Here is a 19,919-nt window from a genome sequence, read left to right as displayed (position 1 = left end):
GGTCGATGTTTCTCTCTCATCGATGTTTCTAACTCTCTATCTCTCTCCCTTCCTCTCTGTAAAAAATCAATAAAATATATTTAAAAAAAAAAAAAGGATGAGAGAGAATCATTGATTGGCTGCCTGCTGCACGCCCCCTAATGGGGATCCAGCTCACAATCCAGGCATGTGCCCTTGACCAGAATCGAACCCGGGACCCTTTAGTCCGCAGGCTGACACTCTATCCACTAAGCCAAACTGGCTAGGGTGTGATGTGTATTTTAAATTATATTTCCTAGAGGAGTCAAGGTAATTTGTTTATCCTGTATGAAGTAATGTCCCCTTTTTGAAATGAGGCCTGGGTCTCTTACTGCCATCAGAATGACATCGTCTACATTAAAAGCCTACATTGTGCACAAAGTTGGCCTCTTTGATCTCTTGGCTTTGTATCAAACAGACTAATGGCCTGCAATTTTCTGTGGCTATTTCATTTAAATTAGGAATATATCACGTTAAGGGTTGTTGAATCAAAAATAGTTGAAAAACTCAAGTAAGTTAGATACAGAACATGTTTTATTTCAAGCTATTATTTTTATTTTGTGTTTGTGAAAGAGTGGTGGAATCATACAATATGAATATTGTGCCCTGGTTGGGTGTGGCTCAGTTGGTTGGGTGCACCAAAAGGTTACTGGTTTGATTCCCAGTCAGGGCACGTGCCTGGGCTACTCTAGGTTTGGCTCGATCCCCGATGAGGGGTGTGCAGGAGGCAGCCGATTAATGTTTCCCTCTCACATCGATATTTTTCTCTTTCTCTCCCCCCCCCCCCCCCCACCTAAAAATCTTTAAAACAAAACAATATGCATATTGTTAGCCCACAATTTATCACATTTAAAAATACTTATTTTTAATTTGAAGATTCTGCATATAATAACCTAATTTGATTATATAACTCTGTGAAAATGAATCAGTTTTTATATTAATTACAGTCTTTTTAGATTTTTTTTCCTTTTTATTGAACTTATTGGGTGCAACACTGGTTAAAAAGATTATATAGGTTTCAGGTGCACAATTGTACAACACATCATCTGCACACTGTATTGTGTATTCATCACCTCCTATACTCTCTTCCACCTCTGCCCACTCTCCCCATCCCAGGCAAGCACCACACTGTGTTTTCCTTTTTTTTTCTTCCCTTTTTGCTCTATCCCTCTATGTCTCTCTCATGCCCTCTCCCCCCTCCCACCGCGCCCCCCTCCCTGCCCCCAGCTGCCAGCCAGCTTTCTAGCTATGAATCTGTCTCTATTTTGCTTGTTAGTTCATTTTGTTCATTAGATTCCACTGTTGGAAATGCAGATTGGTGCAGCCACTGTTGAAAGCAGTATGAAGTTACCTTAAAAAAAAAAAAAAAAATATATATATATATATATATATATATATATATATTGGGGGTGTGTGTGAGGTCAGAGGAATATAAATGGATTTTGGGTTGAAATAATGGTGCTCATAAATATATAGTAGTATCACAAAGCTATATTCTTTTTTTTCTTCTTATTGTTTAAAGTATTACAAATAGTAGTACATATGTCTCCTTTTCCCAATTGACCTTCCCCCAGCCTCCCCTACCCCCTGTCACATGCCCTCACCCCCCTCCCAGTGTCTTGCGTCCATTGGTTATGCTTATATGCATGCATACAAGTCCTTCGGTTGATCTCTTACCTCCCCCCGCCCCCCAACCCTCCTGAGCCTTCCCACTGTTGTTTGACAGTCTGTTTGATGCTTCTCTGCCTCTGTATCTATTTTTGTTCATCAGTTTATAATGTTCTTTATTATCCATAAACTAGAGGCCCAGTGCACAAAAATTTGTGCACTCGGAGTGTGGGTCCCTCAGCCTGGCCTGTGCCCTCTTGCAGTCTGGGACCCCTCGGGGGATGACCACCTGCTGGCTTAGGCCTGCTCCCCGGGGGGATTGGGCCTAAGCTGGCAATCAGACATCCCTCTGGCAGCCCTCGGGAGATGTCCACTTGCCAGCGGGGACCAGACCTAAGCTGCAGTCGGACATCCTTAGCACTGCTGAGGAGGCAGGAGAGGCTCCCACCACCACCGCTGTACTGGCAGCCATCAGCCTGGCTTGTGGCTAAGCAGAGCTCCCCCATGTGGGAGCGCACTGACCACCAGAGGGCAGCTCCTGCATTGAGCGTCTGCCCCCTGGTGGTCAGTGTGTGTGATAGTGACCAGTCATTCCCAGTCTTTCTGCTGTTAGGGTCAGTTTGCATATTACTCTTTTATTATATAGGATGAGTGAGATCCTGTGGGGTAGTTTTCTTTCACTGACTGGCTTATTTCACTTAGCATAATGCTCTCCAGTTCCATCCATGCTGTTGCAAATGGTAAGAATTCCTTCTTTTTTATAGCAGCATAGTATTCCATTGTGTAGATGTACCAGTTTTCTAATCCACTCATCTGCTGACGGGCATTTAGGCTTTTTCCAAATCTTAGCTATTGTAAATTGTGCTGCTATCACAAAGCTATATTCTAAGCCCACTTGAACTTTAAGGAAAATTGCACAAAAAGTGCAGCTGAGGTAAGTGAAGTGGCTGGTTTTAACACTACGGTGTCGGGTGAATTTCCCGCCAAAATATAAGATGGCACGGGCAATTATTTAGGTTTCCCGCGCAAAATCAGGGATTTTTATGATACCTATTACCCCAATGGGTATGAAACGGTTCGCCTACGCAGGTAGGTATCTTTGTGAACGGCAAACAAACAAATATTTGGTAATACGCAGTTACAATCGGCCCGAGTTTACACGTTTCCCGCACTCCACCGCAAATCTATATGAACCGAGTTAAGACGGCTCCCGCGGAGTACGCGCAATTCACGCGAGCCGACTTAACTCGTTTCCCGCACTCCAAGTGATAAGCAACATTAATTACTTTGTTTGCCTACTATAGACTTTTGCTCTTTCTACTTCTGTGAGAAGTACTTACAGCTCAACAGCATGGATCTTCAGTTCGGGTCAGATGACTTTTCATGTGGTACACCTACCAGACCAGCATGGCTGATCTTATAGGTTTACTGCTGCCCTGTGGAGCGATGCTGCATATCTACCAACTTTGCTGAATCCTAGGGGCTGGCCTTTTCTATGATGAAGAGCTGGCCAAAGTTGGCAGCCTCCTTACAGCTTTCAGTGATCCTGAAGCTTTATCACAGAAGTTTGTTCAGTTCTATAATAGAAGCCAGTAATAACTTGACAAGCAGAAAATAAATTTCACTCTACTCCATGTGTATATATAGAAGCCTAAGCGACTATTACGACCGGTTGACCAAACGACCGGTCACTATGACGTGCATTGACCACCAGGGGGCTGACACTCAATGCAGGAGTTGCCCCCTGGTGGTCAGTGTAGTCCCACAGCAGAGCAGCCGCTCAGAGGGCTGGGGTGAGTGGCACTCCCATAGTGGGCTGATCCCCACAGGCCATGCCCCCCACTAGGGCACGAATCTGTGCACCAGGCCTCTAGTGTAATATAAAATTAGTTGCAAACAAGTGATCAGGTTAACCATAGTGACGTTTTCCAGGGTTTTCCCATTAATGTTAACTTGCTATGTAGTTAGTTCCTTTTATCTACTAATGCTTTCTACCAGACCAAACTGTAACAAGCATCAAAACCAAATTCAGAACTGAAAGCATTTCTTTTTAGCTGTCATAATTTCTTAGTCAAAGTGTCAGTTGAGAAAGTCAAGTATTATTCCTTTCCCTTACTTTTTACTATTGTTTTATTAGGGGGTACTTGCATCCGCCCCCCCCCCCCCCCTTTTTTTTTTTAAGAAAATTCTCAAAGAGGAGCCTGATGGTAGAATTTCAGGTATTGTGCCGGAAATAAGAGAATCATCCTCAGGTCAGCAAGTGCTGGTGAAGCCTCTTTGGGGGAGGCAATCTCTCTCTAACTTGATATCCTGAGAGATGGAGCTTATCTTTGCTGCCCCAAATAAATTTTCAATGAATTATGAAAGGAAATATTTGGGCAGCCCCCAGTTCTTCTGCTACTGTTGGAGCTTGATACTAATGGAGTTGGTGCTTCTTTATCTGAGACTGAGGAGTTGAAGGTAGAAGCTGAAAATGACAAATTGTATAGGCTAGTATATCTCTCATTAGTTGTGACGTTACCCCAGAGGTAGTTACTGTTACCTGTATTTCTGGAGATGAATCAAGTGGCTCCTCTATCTCTCTAAAGTTCTCTTAGCTGGAATTTTGTGGTCCCTCTATTGAGGTGGTAAGCTCTGTTTAATTTGAAACTTTGTTTTCCCTCCAGAGATGTTTGAAGTGCACGTTTTATAATGTGTACAGATTATTGGCATTAAGAGAAATTTCTCCTGGAAGGGATTTTCTGTGAAGCTACATTGTTTAGTTCTTAACAGTTGCACTAAGCATGAAGAGTTACCTGAACTCCCCCAAGGCTCAGTTGCCTCAACACTGAGTTTGGAATGATGATAGTGTGTGATGTGCACACAGCATGGTTGCGAGGGTGTAAAATGGTCTTTGTGGTTAAAATACTACTACTATTAATAAATTTTAGAATTTTGAATGGTTTAAAACTTCAAGGTTCTCTGTTTTTGTTTTGTTTTTTAATTTTAACTTGTTCTGCTTTCTAGTGATTTCTTAGAGTAGTTGCATTTCTCATCCTGAGTGAAAACATTTAATTCCTTCTCTCCCTCCACTTACCTCCCCCTTTCTCTTCAATAGTGGTCAAATAAGAAGAGAGAATTTTTTTTTATGTACATTCTGCTAATAATGTCTAAAGACTGCATTAATTTTTAGCGAGTGTGTCCCTACTGACTGTGTTGCAGAGGTTATTTTATTGCTCTCCATTTGTCTTAACTGTCTTGCCTGAAATTGGTGACCTTATTCCCCGATTCATAATATGTTCTCTTTACTATTAAAATGTACGTTTTGCTCTGGCATACTTCTTTATAGTTAATTCTGAGTTATTACACATGGGGAAGGGAGGCCCTGATTCTCAGTGTTCATTCTCTGAGTTGTGTATTGTATAGGCATCGCTGTATAAGATCTCTTCATTATTCTTTCCTGCCCATTTTGGATATATTGGTGATTGCATTTGAAATAGATTTTTAAATTTGAATACTATAATAATACAGTTTCTTTTCTTGTTCATTTTCTACAAGTGGTATTTATATTTTCTCTCGTTCATTAGAACATCTTTCCAGTCCTAGAGGAAATTGGTATTATAAGACTTTTTTTGGTCTTACTAATAAACCTACTAACTCATTGTTTAAGAGAATTTATATACCCATGAGCTAGTTAAATAACCAAAAATAATACGTTTAGGCATATCCTATGTAGTATAAAAAGACATAGGAGTAGGTAGTGGACAGTCTAGAAGTTTTCTTTCCCTTTCATGTTATAATATTTGTCTCTCTTTAGAGCTTTAAAATGGCTGAAGAGAAAAATCTTTATAGTTAAATCAGGCTGACTTGGAAGTGAAGCATGTGGGCTGTCTGGAGTCATCACTCTACACTTAGGAGATATGAACAGTTGCCTTCAGATGTTATTTGTGAACTTGCTCATTGGATCAATGGTTAGTTGCTTCAGAAATGATACTAAAGCTAAGAGTAATAGGAAAACGTCCCATTTACTGGCTCTGATAGGTTTGTTTTGAAAAAGGTAGGTCTCTGTTGAGCTGAGATCCTTATGACTGCATTATTTCTTAATACCTAATAAAAAGTTGTTTTTTAAATTCTTTTTTTAAAAATATATTTTATTGATTTTTTACAGAGAGGAAGAGAGAGAGAGATAGAGTCAGAAACATCGATGAGAGAGAAACATCGATCAGCTGCCTCCTGCACACCCCCTACTGGGGATGTGCCCGCAACCCAGGTACATGCCCTTGACCGGAATCGAACCTGGGACCTTTCAGTCCGCAGGCCGACGCTCTATCCACTGAGCCTAACCGGTTTCGGCTGTTTTTTAAATTCTTAACACAGGCAATCTATACTAATAAATGGTAATATGCTAATTAGACCTAATAGACTGGATGTCCTTCCAGACATCCTTCTGGACAAAGCCACAGTGGCAGGGGGCGATCAGGCGGTAGGGGAGAGCAATTAGGGGCGATCAGGCCAGCCGAGGAGAGCGGTTAGGGGTGATCAGGCAAGCAGGCAGGTGAGCGGTTAAGAGCCAGCAGTCCTGGATTGCGAGAGGGATGTCCCCCGAGGGTTCCCAGATTGGAGAGGGTGCAGGCTGGGCTGAGGGCTCCCCTCCACCCATCCCCCATGCACGAATTTTGTGCACCAGACCTCTAGTATATTTATATGGTTAAAAATTAAAAGGGTATGAGAAAGAGCATATATAGTGAGTTCCTTCTTGTTCTTATTCTCTAGCCATGAATTTCCTTTCCTTATAGCTTCTTATGTCTCCTTCCAGAAATATTTTATGTAGATGTACTAAAGCACATACATAGACATACACACACGTTAAAGATTACATCTGTGTATGTATTGAGAGTTATATTACTTAATTATAAAATAGGCTTTACTATGATAATTTGCGACTTCTGCTTTTTTCCTTTATAAAATGTTTTCCTAAATACCATATATACTTTGCTCTTATGGTCACTGAATATTGTTCCATATCACCTTCTTTGGCCAAAACTTTCTGCACTCTTTTTTTTTTTTTTTTTTAAACTCCTAAGAAAGCTGTTTCCTGTTTGTCTTTGCTTTCCTGCTTCTTTCTTAGATATTTAGTCTCAGAAACCTCTGTTACTATTCTCTCTACTGTGACATCTATGGTCCCTTAATGCAATGAAGTTCTCACATGTCTGGAATATAATCATTGTGTCTTGCTTCATGTCTGAATTGTTTCTCAACCAAGTCAGATGGAGTGGCTTTAGGTTAGGTGCTTTATTAATTGACTGTTCTGTATAACATTGAGGTTACTTCTATCTAACAAATAATTACTATTAATGGCATTTACTATTTTCTTTGAAATGTTTATTCCAGAGTATCAGGTCTCTTTACACTTTATAATTTACTACCTTTTCTTATCAAAGATGGTTTAAAGCAGTCTTTATTCACCATAACAACTTGTAAGGTTTTGTCATTTCACTATAGTCTCTTTCGTTTTTGCATATCTGAAAGCTCCCATGGTCTTTAAGTCCCTAACCCTGGTTCTTGTCCAGAAAACCTTCATTTGTTATTTCTTAACTTTGAGTGATGCTCTCTGGTTTTGGAGTTCCAGTAGCAATACCTCTACAGATTTAAAGTTTGTCTATGACTATAAAAATTTTAAGATAACCACAATGAACCCTGTCTAATAAGCCCTTTTTTGGTGGCTTATAGTAGTTTCTGCTTTCTAATATTGGATCTTTAGCCATGCTCAGAGTGTTTTTATATTCAGTTTAGGGGATAATAAGCATCACCTAAAGCCATGGTGAAATGGAATGCTATGCTCTAGGAAGAAAGAAGACTTTCAATAAATAAAAAAACAATAGTACTGTTTGCCTTGTGCCAATAGAAAACGTGCAATGTAATGTTACCAGTGATATATACCTGGGAAATGTAGGTTCAGGATAATTATACCAAATACACTGTGTAGAGCAGTGGTTCTCAACCTTCTGGCCCTTTAAATACAGTTCCTCATGTTGTGACCCAACCATAAAATTATTTTCGTTGCTACTTTATCACTGTAATGTTGCTACTGTTATGAATCGTAATGTAAATATCTGATATGCAGGATGGTCTTAGACGACCCCTGTGAAAGGGTCGTTCAACTGCCAAAGGGGTCGCGACCCACAGGTTGAGAACTGCTGGTCTAGAGCATGTCATAGATAATAATTAGGAGAAGAGAACCCACATTAACATCTTTGTTTTCTATATTGGGGTCCTATCTCATGGAACCTTTCTATCCTGCTGGTAACTGACCCCAGGGCTTCTGGGGCCCTGTGAGGTTGTGGGCCACTAGCCAAACCCCATCCACCCATATGAACATTTCCTGCTTCCAGGCCCAGCTCAGGGAGGTACTGTCTTTCACTTCTTTCTTGGGAAGCGGTCCAGGACAGTGATTTCAGCCTCCTTTCCATTGTACATCTTCTTTTCCACTGCCTTTCTTCCATTTTCTGCTTTTTTTCTTTTTCTTTTTACATGATTGTCACTTCCTTTCTAGGACCCAGTGAAACTGATGACCACTGTAGTTCAATTATAGTTCCTTCCTACAGCCTAAATTGCCTTTTAAAATATTATAAGCATAAGAATTCAGGCTTCGCTTGTAACAAGTGCAGCTATACAATACAAAATTGTATAAAGGCAAATATAATCCTCTTTTTAAATTCATAACATTCACACCTACAACACAGTTTTTCCATAAGCAGGATCCATATACCCATGCTGGGCCCTCTTCTTTCCCCCTTTTCTCTCCCTTCCTCCTTCCACTCAGATTTCTCTTCCATCCCACATCTTCCTCTCCCAAAGAACCAGTGTTAGCATATGGTATGAATATCTCCATACTTTTTCTATACCTGGGAAATGTAGGTTCAGGATATGATAGATCTATCATATCACTATATGATAGATCACCAATCTCCTTCCCATAAATATATAAATCTATCTATCTATCTATCTATCTACCTATCTACCTATCTACCTATATATCTATATATTATACTAGAGGCCCGGTGTACGAAATTCATGCATGGGTTCGGTCCCTAGGCCTGGCTAGCAATCAAAGCACGAGTGTTTGGCATGGAAGGGCAGGTCCCAGCTGACCTCTGGGCTCTGGGGCCCCGGGGTCCCCACGCGACCCCTTCCGCCTGAGTCATCGGCCCCCGCCCAGCTCCCTCAGTGCCTGGGAGTGGGGCGATTGGGTCCCGCTTGCATCCGCCTTAGCCTAGCACCACCTTCTCACCTGCTCCACCATCCTGCCATGGTCCCACTCTCGTTGGGGCCCATCGGGGCCAGCAGCACCTCCACTGCCGCCCGCTGCCAGCGCTGCATTGCTGATGCTTGCTATGTTCCACGTCAGCCCTTGATGGTCAGCGCATGTCATAGCAAGTGGTCAAACTCCCCATCGAGGGGACAATTTGCATATTAGGCTTTTATTATATAAGATAGGTGTTTGCTTGATCGAAGTGGAATTATTATTTACAAACCTGCATTTTGTTTTTCAGCAATACCTCATTAAAATAATTTCAAGTCTCCTGGTTTTTCTCTAATTAATTATTGTAATTGCTGAATAATATTTTATGGTGTGGATATACTATCAATTATTTGACAGATTGCCTCTTCTTGCAGACATTTGTTTAAAAATTTTTTTTAAACCATGAACAGTGTTGGAGTACATGGTGTTTGTGCTTTAGTTCTATGAGAGATGTTCTGGATTTTATTTCTATTGAATTGCTGGGTTGAATGGTATGGTATATACATATTTTGATTTGAATGGATCTTGGTAGATTATTTTCTAAGAGAGGCCAAACTAGTTGCAGTTTTACCACCAATGTAGGAAAATAGTCTTTACTGCATAGCCTCTCTAACATAGGTATTATTTGTTTTAATTTTTCTAATCTGATGGGTATGAAGTAATAGCTTATTACTATAATTTGCATTTCCCTGACCACTTTAGAATTCAAATCTTTTTTATATACTTGTCTGGTCACTGGACTTGCTATTCTGCTAATTTTCTATTCATACCTGTGCTCATTTTTCTAATGGCTTGTGTATCTTCTTTATTTCTGGAGCTCTTTGTATATTACAACTATTAACCTAATATTTGCCATCTATTTGGCATGTATTTTTTCTAAATCTGTTATTTGCCCTTTGACATTGCATATGGCTTTCTTTTCACCATATCAAAGTTTTGTTTTTATTTTCATGAATGTGTGTTTATCTTTTGTTTTATGGCTAGAGGATTTCCTGTTTGGGGTAAAAATGCTTTCCCCACCTTAGATTACACACACACACACACACACACACACACATCTTTGTGTCACTCAGGGTTTAGTCACAGAAGCAGAGCAACTGTGAAAAAATATATAAGGAATTTGTTACAGGGATTTGACATTATGCAATCATGGGAACAGATTAAATAGTTTATGTGAGGTTGTTGCTATTATATCTGCTGCTGGAGCCAGAAGTTAGCAGGGCATGCAATCAGTAATAGAAGATGCTTTGTGTGAAGCAGGGTTACTTAAGAACATGAACTAAATCCCATGAGGACAGCGGAATTCATATTGGCCTCTTTCAACAGAGATTCTGAAAGAATTGTACAGTGAACACACACACACACACACACACACACACACACTTCCTAGATTCTGTGATTAACATCCTATATAATAAAAAGGTAATATGCAAATCGACCAAATCAGGCGGAACGACTGGTTGCTATGATGCGCACTGACCACCAGGGGACAGAAGCTCAATGCAGGAGCTGCCCCCTGGTGGTCAGTGCACTCCCACAGGGGGAGCGTTGCTCAGCCACAAGCCAGGCTGATGCTGGTGAGCGCAGTGGCCCGCCTCCACAGCAGTAGGACATCCCCCAAGGGCTCCCGGACTGCGAAAGGGCACAGGTGGGCTGAGAACCGCCCCTCCCCCGAGTGCACAAATGTGCATCGGGCCTCTAGTTGAGTTATATTTGCTTTATCACATATTTATCTAACCCTGTATCCATGTTTTTGTTTTGATGCATTTCAAAGTCAGTTGCAGACACTTGCATACTACACCTCTAATCATTACAGCATGCATGTCATTAACTAGAGCCCAGCTTTTTTAAAAATATATTTTATTGATTTTTTTACAGAGAGGAAGGGAGAGGGATAGAGAGTTAGAAACATCGATGAGAGAGAAACATCGATCTGCTGCCTCCTGCACACCCCCTACTGGGGATGTGCCCGCAACCAAGGTACATGCCCTTGACCGGAATCGAACCTGGGACCCTTCAGTCCCCAGGCCGACGCTCTATCCACTGAGCCAAACCGGTCAGGGCTAGAGTTCAGCTTTTTAGTGGTAAATTTTATACACAGTGAAATGTACAAATTTTAAGTGTACTATTTGATGAGTTTTGATACACACACACACACACACACACACACACTTTATAACCCAAACCTCTGTGAAGATACAGAAAATTATATGGTTACTAGTGGCCCAGTGCACGAAATTCGTGCACGGGGGGGTGGGGGGAAGTGTCCCTCAGCCAGGCCTGCACCCTCTCCAATCTGGGACATCCCTCTTGCAATCCAGGACCGCTGGCTCCTAACCGCTTACCTGCCTGCCTGCCTGATTGCCCCTAACACTCTGCCTGCTGGCCTGCTCGCCCACAACTGCCTGCCCCCCCCGCCCCCGGACTTCTCTCTCCCAACTGCCCCCCTTGCTGGCCTTCTCGCCCCCAACTGCCCTCCCCCGACGGCCTGCTTGCCCCCAACTGCCCCCCCCCCCCCACCAGCCTGCTTGCCCCCAACTGGCCCCCCTGCTGGCCTGCTCAACCCCAACTGCCCTCCCCTCCTGGCCTGATCATCCCTAACCACCTCTGCCTTGGCCCCGCCACCATGGCTTGGTCTGGAAAGGACGTCCAGAAGGTCTCCCGGTCTAATTAGCATATTACCCTTTTATTAGCATAGATCTTTTTATTGAATATTTGGCTGTCTTATAGTTCAAGTACATGAACTGTACATTAACCCCCAAATTAAAACCTGCTTTTCTAATTGTTCCATGATCTCATAGATTCTTTAGTTTATTTACCTCACTGAGGGCAGGCCTATCTTCAGTGCCTACTTGCCATAGAGAACATACTCAGAAGTATGATGAATGACGGACTCATGGTAGTCATCATGTGTGCAGATCCTTAATTGGTAATAGTTCCTTTGATATGTACTGTTTCAGATTATTTTAATGAATTAAGTTGACCTAATCTTGTTTTCCAATAGAACATTGCTTGAGTGTCTTTGATGTAGAGGGGATGCTGCCCTTGAAAACCCATCCTCCTTTTATTGACTGCCATTTGATAGATTCCTCAGACTGTTGTGGTTCTGGAATTTCTTGTCCATCTACTCTCATTCCCTTGGTGATCTCATTCAGTCTCCTAACTTTAAATACCTCTACTCACTGATGATGACTTCAAAATTTATATTTGCAGCCTAAATCTTCACCCTGAACTTATCTCTACTTGAATGGCTAACAAATACTTTAACATGGTAAAAACTGAACCTTAATCTTTCCCATCCCACTCCTTCCCAATTTGTGCCATCTGTAGTATGCTTAATCTCAGTTGATAATAGGACTGGAAATTTAGTTAGTTTATTTATTTATATTTAATCTTTTTAAAAATTGATTTCAGAGAGGAAGGGAGAGGGAGAGATATAAACCTCAGTGATGAAAGAGAATCATTGATTGGCTACCTCCTGCATTCCGCAAACTGGGGATCAAGCATGCAACCCAGGCATATGCCCTGACTGGGAATCGAACTGTGACCTCCTGGTTCCTAGGTCGACACTCAACCACTGAGCCATGCCTACTGGGCAAATTTATTTAGTTTAAATGCTAGTTAATAACATCAGAATAAAGAGGGGCCTCTCCCTGCTCCACAGTTTAAAAAGAGGAATCTATATATATAAAAGCCTAAGCGACTGTCCAACTGGTAGCTGTGATGCTCAGTGACCACCAGGGGGCAGATGCTTCGACTGGTAGCTGTGATGCGCACTGAGCACCAGGAGGCAAATGTTCAACGCAGGAGCGGCCTAGCTGCAGTGACTTGGCAGCTGTGATTCTTGGGTGATGAACTCCGAACAAGAGAGGAGGGAGCCTGATTCTGGGGTGCGTCAACTGAGAACTGCTCTTTCACAATCCGGGACCCCTCTGGGGATGTCAGGAGAGCTGGTTTCGGTTTGATCCCCACTGGCCAGACTGAGGGACCCCACCAGTGCAAAAGTACGTGCACCGGGCCTCTAGTTTAACATAAAATACTTAGAAGATGAGATCATTACAATACTGATTATTGTTTTGGGAAACCTATAGATTTTTGTGTTGTTTTTTTAAATATATTTTTTTATTGATTTCACAGAGAGGAAGGGAGAGGTAGAGATAGAAACATCAATGATGAGAAAGAACCATTGATTGGCTGCCTTCTGCACGCCCCCTACCGGGGATCGAGCCCGCAACCTGGGCATGTGCCCTGACTGGGAATCGAACCGTTACTTCCTGGTTCATAGGTCAATGCTCAGCCACAGGCCAGATTTGTGTTTTTAACAAATATATCTTTAATAATTTTTTACTAATCGATGGTGATGTATTTGGTAGGAATGTCAACTAGACTAAGGAAACCCTTTACAGTTTGTACTATTCTTCACATTCTATCTGTAATTTATCTCACATCTAATTCTAAGCAAGCACAAATTGAGTGTCTAGATCAGGGGTGGGCAAACTTTTTGACTCGAGGGCCACAATGGGTTCTTAAACTGGACTGGAGGGCCGGAACAAAAGCATGGATGGAGTGTTTGTGTGAACTAATATAAATTCAAAGTAAACATTATTACATAAAAGGGTATGGTCTTTTTTTTTTTTTTTAGTTTTATTCATTTCAAACGGGCCGGATCCGGCCCGCGGGCCGTAGTTTGCCCACGGCTGGTCTAGATGATGATATTGTATGCACTGTAATGTTTTTGACACTTCAGGAATGCTAGATCAAAAGGAAGAAAATTCCTGACCGCCTGGTATTAGGTTTTCGTGTAGAGTAGTAGATAAATCTGACCACTTTAGAATTCAAATCTAATAGTTTTAACATAATAATAAAATGGACTCTAGTTGTTGGAAGATGGTGGTAGATGTCAGAGAGCTGTTTTGCACACACTGACATGAAGGGATTGTCAGGAGAAAATAGGGATATGAGGTAATATGGCACTATCCCAGATCCCTTCAGGAGTGTGTTGAGGGTAGTAGATTCTTTTTCCTTTTTTTCTCACTGCCATTTTCCCCCCTGGTGAATTTCAGGGGAAAGTTAGGGAGGTTGATCAGAGAGAAGTAGCACTGTGAGGGGGTGCTTCTGAGCTCAGTTCTTAGTGTGTGACACGTGCAGGTTTTGGAATGATGCTGATGTCTTTTTTTTGGAGCAAAAAGTGGCAGAACACACTTTCACATGAAAGGTCAGTGTTTTTGTGGTCAGTTCTATGGAATCCTAACAAAACTGGTATGAAATTTTAGAGCAGAGATGAGAAAAGTAAGGGTTACTGCCTATCATTACCCCAAGAATTTGACATATCTGAAATTTTCACTATCATGTCTTCTACTCCCTTGTCCTCTGTGTCCCAAAGCATTTTTCCCACCCCCAAACAAAACCAGCAAAGAAGCTATCCTATATAATAAAAGGCTAATATGCAAATCGACTGAATGGCAGAATGACAGGTCGCTATGACGCACACTGACCACCAGGGGGCAGACACTCAACGCAGGAGCTGCCCCCTGGTGGTCAGTGCGCTCCCACAGGGGATGCACCACTCACCCAGAAGCCTGGCTCATGGCTGGCAAGCACAGCAGTGGTGGCAGGAGCAGTCCTGGACTGCAAGAGGGTGCAGGCTGTGCTGAGGGACACACCCCCCGCCACCCTCAAGTGCATGAATATCGTGCACCGGGCCTCTAGCTTATATTAAAGATGTGAAGAGCCCTAACCGGTTTGGCTCAGCGGATAGAGTGTCGGCCTGCAGACTCAAGGGTCCCAGGTTTGATTCCAGTCAAGGGCATGTACCTTGGTTGCAGGCACATCCCCAGTGGGGAGTGTCCAGGAGGCAGCTGATCGATGTTTCTCTCTCATCGGTGTTTCTAACTCTCTATCCCTCTCCCTTCCTCTCTGTAAAAAATCAATAAAATATATATTTAAAAAAAATAAAGATATGAATAGTGGTGGGGATTTTATTTGATCAGAGAGCTGTAGTGACTGCTAATTATTAAAAGTAAAATTTTATTCTTCAAACTAGAGGCCTGGTGCACGAATTCATGCACAAGTGGGGTCCCTCAGCCTGGCCAGTGATTGGGGCCGATTGGGACTGTCTCGCCCAGTACCAGTTGGGGCAGATGAGGGCCAGCTGGCTGGGGAGGGACCGTGGGAGGTTGGCTGGCCGGCCCTGATCAGAGGGCTCCAGGGTGTGTCCGGCCTGTCTTGCCCAGTCCCCATCGGCTGGACCCCAACAGCTCCTACTGGTTGGAGCGTTTGCCCCCTGGTGGTCGGTATGCGTCATAGCGACTGGTTGAGTGGTTGACCAAACAGTTGACTGATCAGTCAGACCCTTAGCATATTAGGCTTTTATATATATAGATGGCTGCTATTTCTGGTCTTTGAAAATAAAAGCAAACTGAATAAACATTATTTGATACTTGAACCAATATAAAGGGAAGGGTAGACTGAGAAGACAATGCAGATGAGTGATTGTGTTTCTAGTAATATTCCTAATTTGCATGGATCAGTTTGCAGCTTATAGGCACTCAGTTTTGTGGACTTGAGAAATATTTTGAAAATCAGAGACATTTCTTAGAAGGTAAGTGCTCAGCAGTGAATATGGTGCAATTGAATGTTTTTTCATTTGATAAAGTGATTATTCTTGGTATTTGGGGAGCCATGAGGAGAAGCAGGTATGTGAAAAGCTTGTTCATGTGTGAAAGAAAGAGAGTAAGCCCAGGGTCAAAAGATGTGAGAAAGTAGAGAAAAGTTGTGGGTAAAGGAGGAGATAAAGTGATTTTCCTTGTTGAATAAACTGGATCGTGAACTTGGAAAGGCAATACCAAGAAAGAAGTTTTTGATTTGAAAAATCTGGGCCATGTGATCTGCAGGTTCTAATAAGCGTAAATGTGTATATTCTTTCAGACAGGTTAATTCTGAGCAACCTTTCGATTTAATAGAGATTTTAGTAATAAGGGAGGATCACTATCCAGCAATCACAAATCAACCCTCGTGTGTGCATTGGACTGGTGGGTTATCTTTGAGTTTTTAAATTCTCATACCTCCCCTATTCATGCCCCTCAATAATTCTGGCAAGTCTGCCTATGAACCAGATTTGTCACGATTGGAGGGGCTGCTTCCTAAATTAGGTGTGGTAGACTTGAAGTACATTTTTTTTTCTAAGCAAAAAAAAAAAAGAACATCATAGTGATCCTTAGTTCTCACTTATGTATTTTGTTCTAAAATTGTCAGAAGCTGTGATATTAATGAGATTGTTTATTTCTTTTGAAAAATAGTATTTATGATAATGGATAGAGTATGTTGTCCTATATGATTTTATTGAACAAGGAAAAGAAACATTACTTGATATTAAGTGACTACTTTACCCAGAAGGAATTTTAGAATTCCTTCTAAATATTTTGAAATTTAGCCTTGATTCATAAAGCCAAACTAGAGAAATGTCATGTCTAATATTATAATACATTTTATAAAGAAGATTACTTGACTATGAGATAATGTGGTCAGGTTTACATCAGTAGTAAATATGTTTTCAGGCTGTTGGCTTGTTAAAAGCTCTCACTAATTATCAATATTCATTTTGGAGACTATACGTGAACTTAGTGAGGAAGACTAGAAAGTAGAGAGTTTTGGGGAGCAATACAGGGTCTAACATGTCCTTAATGTGATTGTATTCTCTACTTGATGAATCTGTCACATCTAGTTCTCCACATTTTGCTATTAAAAATAACAAACATTTATTGAATGTTTACTTATGCCAGCCTGTTCTCAGGACTTTACATATATGAAATGTCCCTGTGGTTGTTACTGCTATTAATTTCCCTGTTGATAGGAACGAGAGGCCCAAGGATTGTCCAGGATTATAGGCCTAAGTGTGGAGCAGAACTCAATCCTTGTGCTCTTTGTTCCTGTTGAATTATAGGTGGTTTTTCTAATGGCGTGTGGAATGTTTTAAATTTTAAAGAGACAGTTAAATTTCTGACAGCTATTTAGATCAGTGAAGGCTTTATCTTTTTAAATGTGTTCTTTCTTAGGAAATTAGTTATCTTATAGATTCTGTTTCAAGGAACGCGCTTATGATATCACCAGCACAACTAGAGATGATGGCTGAAATACGCTTCTCTTTGTTCATGATGTAGTGGAACATTTTTTCATTTTAAATTGTACTCCTAGTGTAGAAGATTTGTAATGTAGTAGAGGAGGTATTTATTGGATGCTCCTTATGTGATGGGACACTATAGTTTGGGTCCCAGGGATGTGATAAGGAGGAAACATGGACTCCTGAGTAGGTGCATGTTCATTCTTGCTGGCTTTATAGGTTCCAGTTTTGAGTTACCACAAAGGTTAGATCACAACAAAGCATGCACCATGCTTTTGTAGTTTCCTTACCCATAGCTTTTTCAAGGATTGACATGAAGAATAAGTCTGTCTTCTCTAAAACCTCCTTGGAGATACTGTCTGACTTGTTTCCTTATTGTTCCTGTAGCTGACTCTCTTTTATAAATAATTCATAGACTTTCGCTCTCCCCAAATAAACTAGTGTGCTTCCTTTATCAGATGAAAGAAGTGTCTTCCCCACTGAATAGGCCAGTTTGCTTCTTGGATCAGTTGAAAGCTGTTGACTTTGTTCTTTGCCATGACCACCAGGAAGATCAAGGCCAAATTAGTGTATACTAGAAATAACTATTTCATTGTTCTGCTAGGGCTTTTTTGGTGAGTTATCAAAACCCTTAGGATCTGATGAAATATCTAGACCTACACAATGTTTGTATTATTATTTTTAAAGGTTCTTCCTGTGAAACATATCCTGCACCCTTAGAGTTAAGAATCCCTGCTTTTTAATCTTTTTACATTCTTATTTCAACCATTCTGCACTTAAGAATGTATTATGTTAAGTTTACTTGGCTTTATAGAAGTAGGTTGTATGTAAATGATACATGGTTTTCAGAAGTTTTAGTGGGTAACCAGTTGCCTTCCATGTGTTTGGCAGCTCAGGCCATTGAAACTGTTTTTATTTATCACACAGGGAGCTTTTAGTTCACATGATGATGAAACAGGTGGGCTAATATAAATGGCTATAATGTTTTATCTGATGATTTTCCAGAAAAAACAACCTTGAGGTTGTGTGTGTATGTTTTTTTTCCCACTGAACACAATTGTGAATGGGTATTCGGTAAACTTGTGACATTTTTACATCTCTGCAATATGGTTCTTAGTAAAGTCTCTGGATGAAAGTTGTAAAAAAGCCTTGGGTATTGTCTCTGGGGCTGCACTTACATAGTCCCCAAGTGTGGGAAGAGCCTTTTCTCTTTGGATGATGATGGAGCTATTGGCCCCTGCTGTCAGGGTTGTTCACAGGTCCTCTTTCATGTTGGGTTTCTAGTGGCTGGTTTGAGTTGGAGACCATGGGCTAGGCCAGTGATGGCGAACCTATGACACGTGTGTCAGAGGTGACACGCGAACTCATTTTTTTGGTTGATTTTTCTTTGTTAAATGGCATTTAAATATATAAAATAAATATCAAAAATATAAATCTTTTTTATACTATGGTTGCAAATTTCAAAAAATTTCTATATGTGACACGGCACCATAGCTAAGTTAGGGTTTTTCAAAATGCTGGCATGCAGAGCTCAAAAGGTTCGCCATCACTGGGCTAGGCTTTGCTCTTGGGCCTCCATGTATGAAGGGATGGTATATTCACTTTGTGGACTTTGTACTCGCCTTTGGAGATCTCTTGCTCTTTAATGTTTCCTTCAGATAGGGGAAGGGAAGCTCAACATCTCTCTGTCAAAAGTGTTCCCCAAACAGTGGATCATAAAGAGGAACTCATGCTAAGGAAAGATGTTTGGAATAGCTATGATTTTCACCTCTTTTTCCCTTCTCTCTTTGTGAAAGACAATTTGTGGTACATTTTGTCTCTTTAAGAAAGACTTGAGTACCCAGCTGGTTAGATATATTTAAAGAAAGAAAAAAATGTATTTAAACAGACCTTGAGGAAATCTATTATAAATTTGAGTGTGAATCTGAGAATGATGTGGTATTCAGGCAAAACTAATTAAAATAACTGATAAGGAAATCAGATGTAGCTTTACATGGGATTTTCAAGGTTAAAATGTATGAGAATTATGTTAATAAGCTGTTCTTTTAACTCCAAAAAGTATAGGAATTTGTTCCTTTGTACAATTTGAAACCACCATCACCTATGCCCTCTAGTGCATACTGGATGAGTTTGACTGTAAAATTTTGTGCTGTGCTTCCTGCCTCTGCCCTAGTTACTGCTGAGGTTTGTGGTACGAGAGCTCTCTTAGCCTCTCTGGTTCCCTTATCCCTGGGTGATGGGAAAGAGGGTAGCCTTGTTTCTTTCTGCCTGTCTGGTCTTGCTGCAGTGCTCTAGGCCTGGAGAAGCAGTAAGTGCATCCTGGAAAGTATGGCAGACTCCTGACAGTCAGCTCCCTAAGGCCAGGGCAGTTTCTGCCCCCACTGCTGCCCAGGCATAGCATCCTGTCCTGGGGATGTTTACTTATGCCTATTGAGGGATACTGATTAAAAAAATCTTGCGCCGAAACCGGTTTGGCTCAGTGGATAGAGCGTCAGCCTGCGGACTGAAAGGTCCCAGGTTCGATTCCGGTCAAGGGCATGTACCTTGGTTGCGGGCACATCCCCAGTAGGAGATGTGCAGGAGGCAGCTGATTGGTGTTTCTCTCTCATCAATGTTTCTGACTCTCTATCTCTCTCCCTTTCTCTCTGTAAAAAATCAATAAAATATATTTAAAAAAAAAATCTTGCCTTCCTTTCTCCTATCCATGCTTAGTGAGCTGGCATCTAGGGTAGAGTAGCTCATGGAGGGATCCTAGAGAATGCAGCATGTTTAGTACCTGTGGTCATCCCTCTCAGGAGTGTTGTGCAAGGTGTGCTGCTGGGTTGTACCCCAGTGAACCCCCAAGGTAGAGGCCAGTTTGCTGGGGATAGGCAATTGAGTGCCTTTTTTGAA

General features: G+C 41.4%; 1 protein-coding gene across 3 annotated transcripts in view; it reads left to right on the top strand.

Annotated features, from left to right (window-relative positions):
• The window catches only part of CTNNA1 (catenin alpha 1), a 174,967-nt gene that overhangs the window by 90,652 nt on the left and 64,396 nt on the right, over positions 1-19,919 (top strand). The window lies entirely within an intron of this gene.

This window comes from Myotis yumanensis, unplaced genomic scaffold (assembly GCF_028538775.1).
Source record: "Myotis yumanensis isolate MYYU_CA2020_CCGP unplaced genomic scaffold, mMyoYum1.0.hap1 SCAF_5, whole genome shotgun sequence".
Classification (NCBI taxonomy): Eukaryota; Metazoa; Chordata; class Mammalia; order Chiroptera; family Vespertilionidae; genus Myotis; species Myotis yumanensis.
Note: the sequence above shows the minus strand (reverse complement) of the source record. Positions and strands in the feature narration are given on the sequence as shown.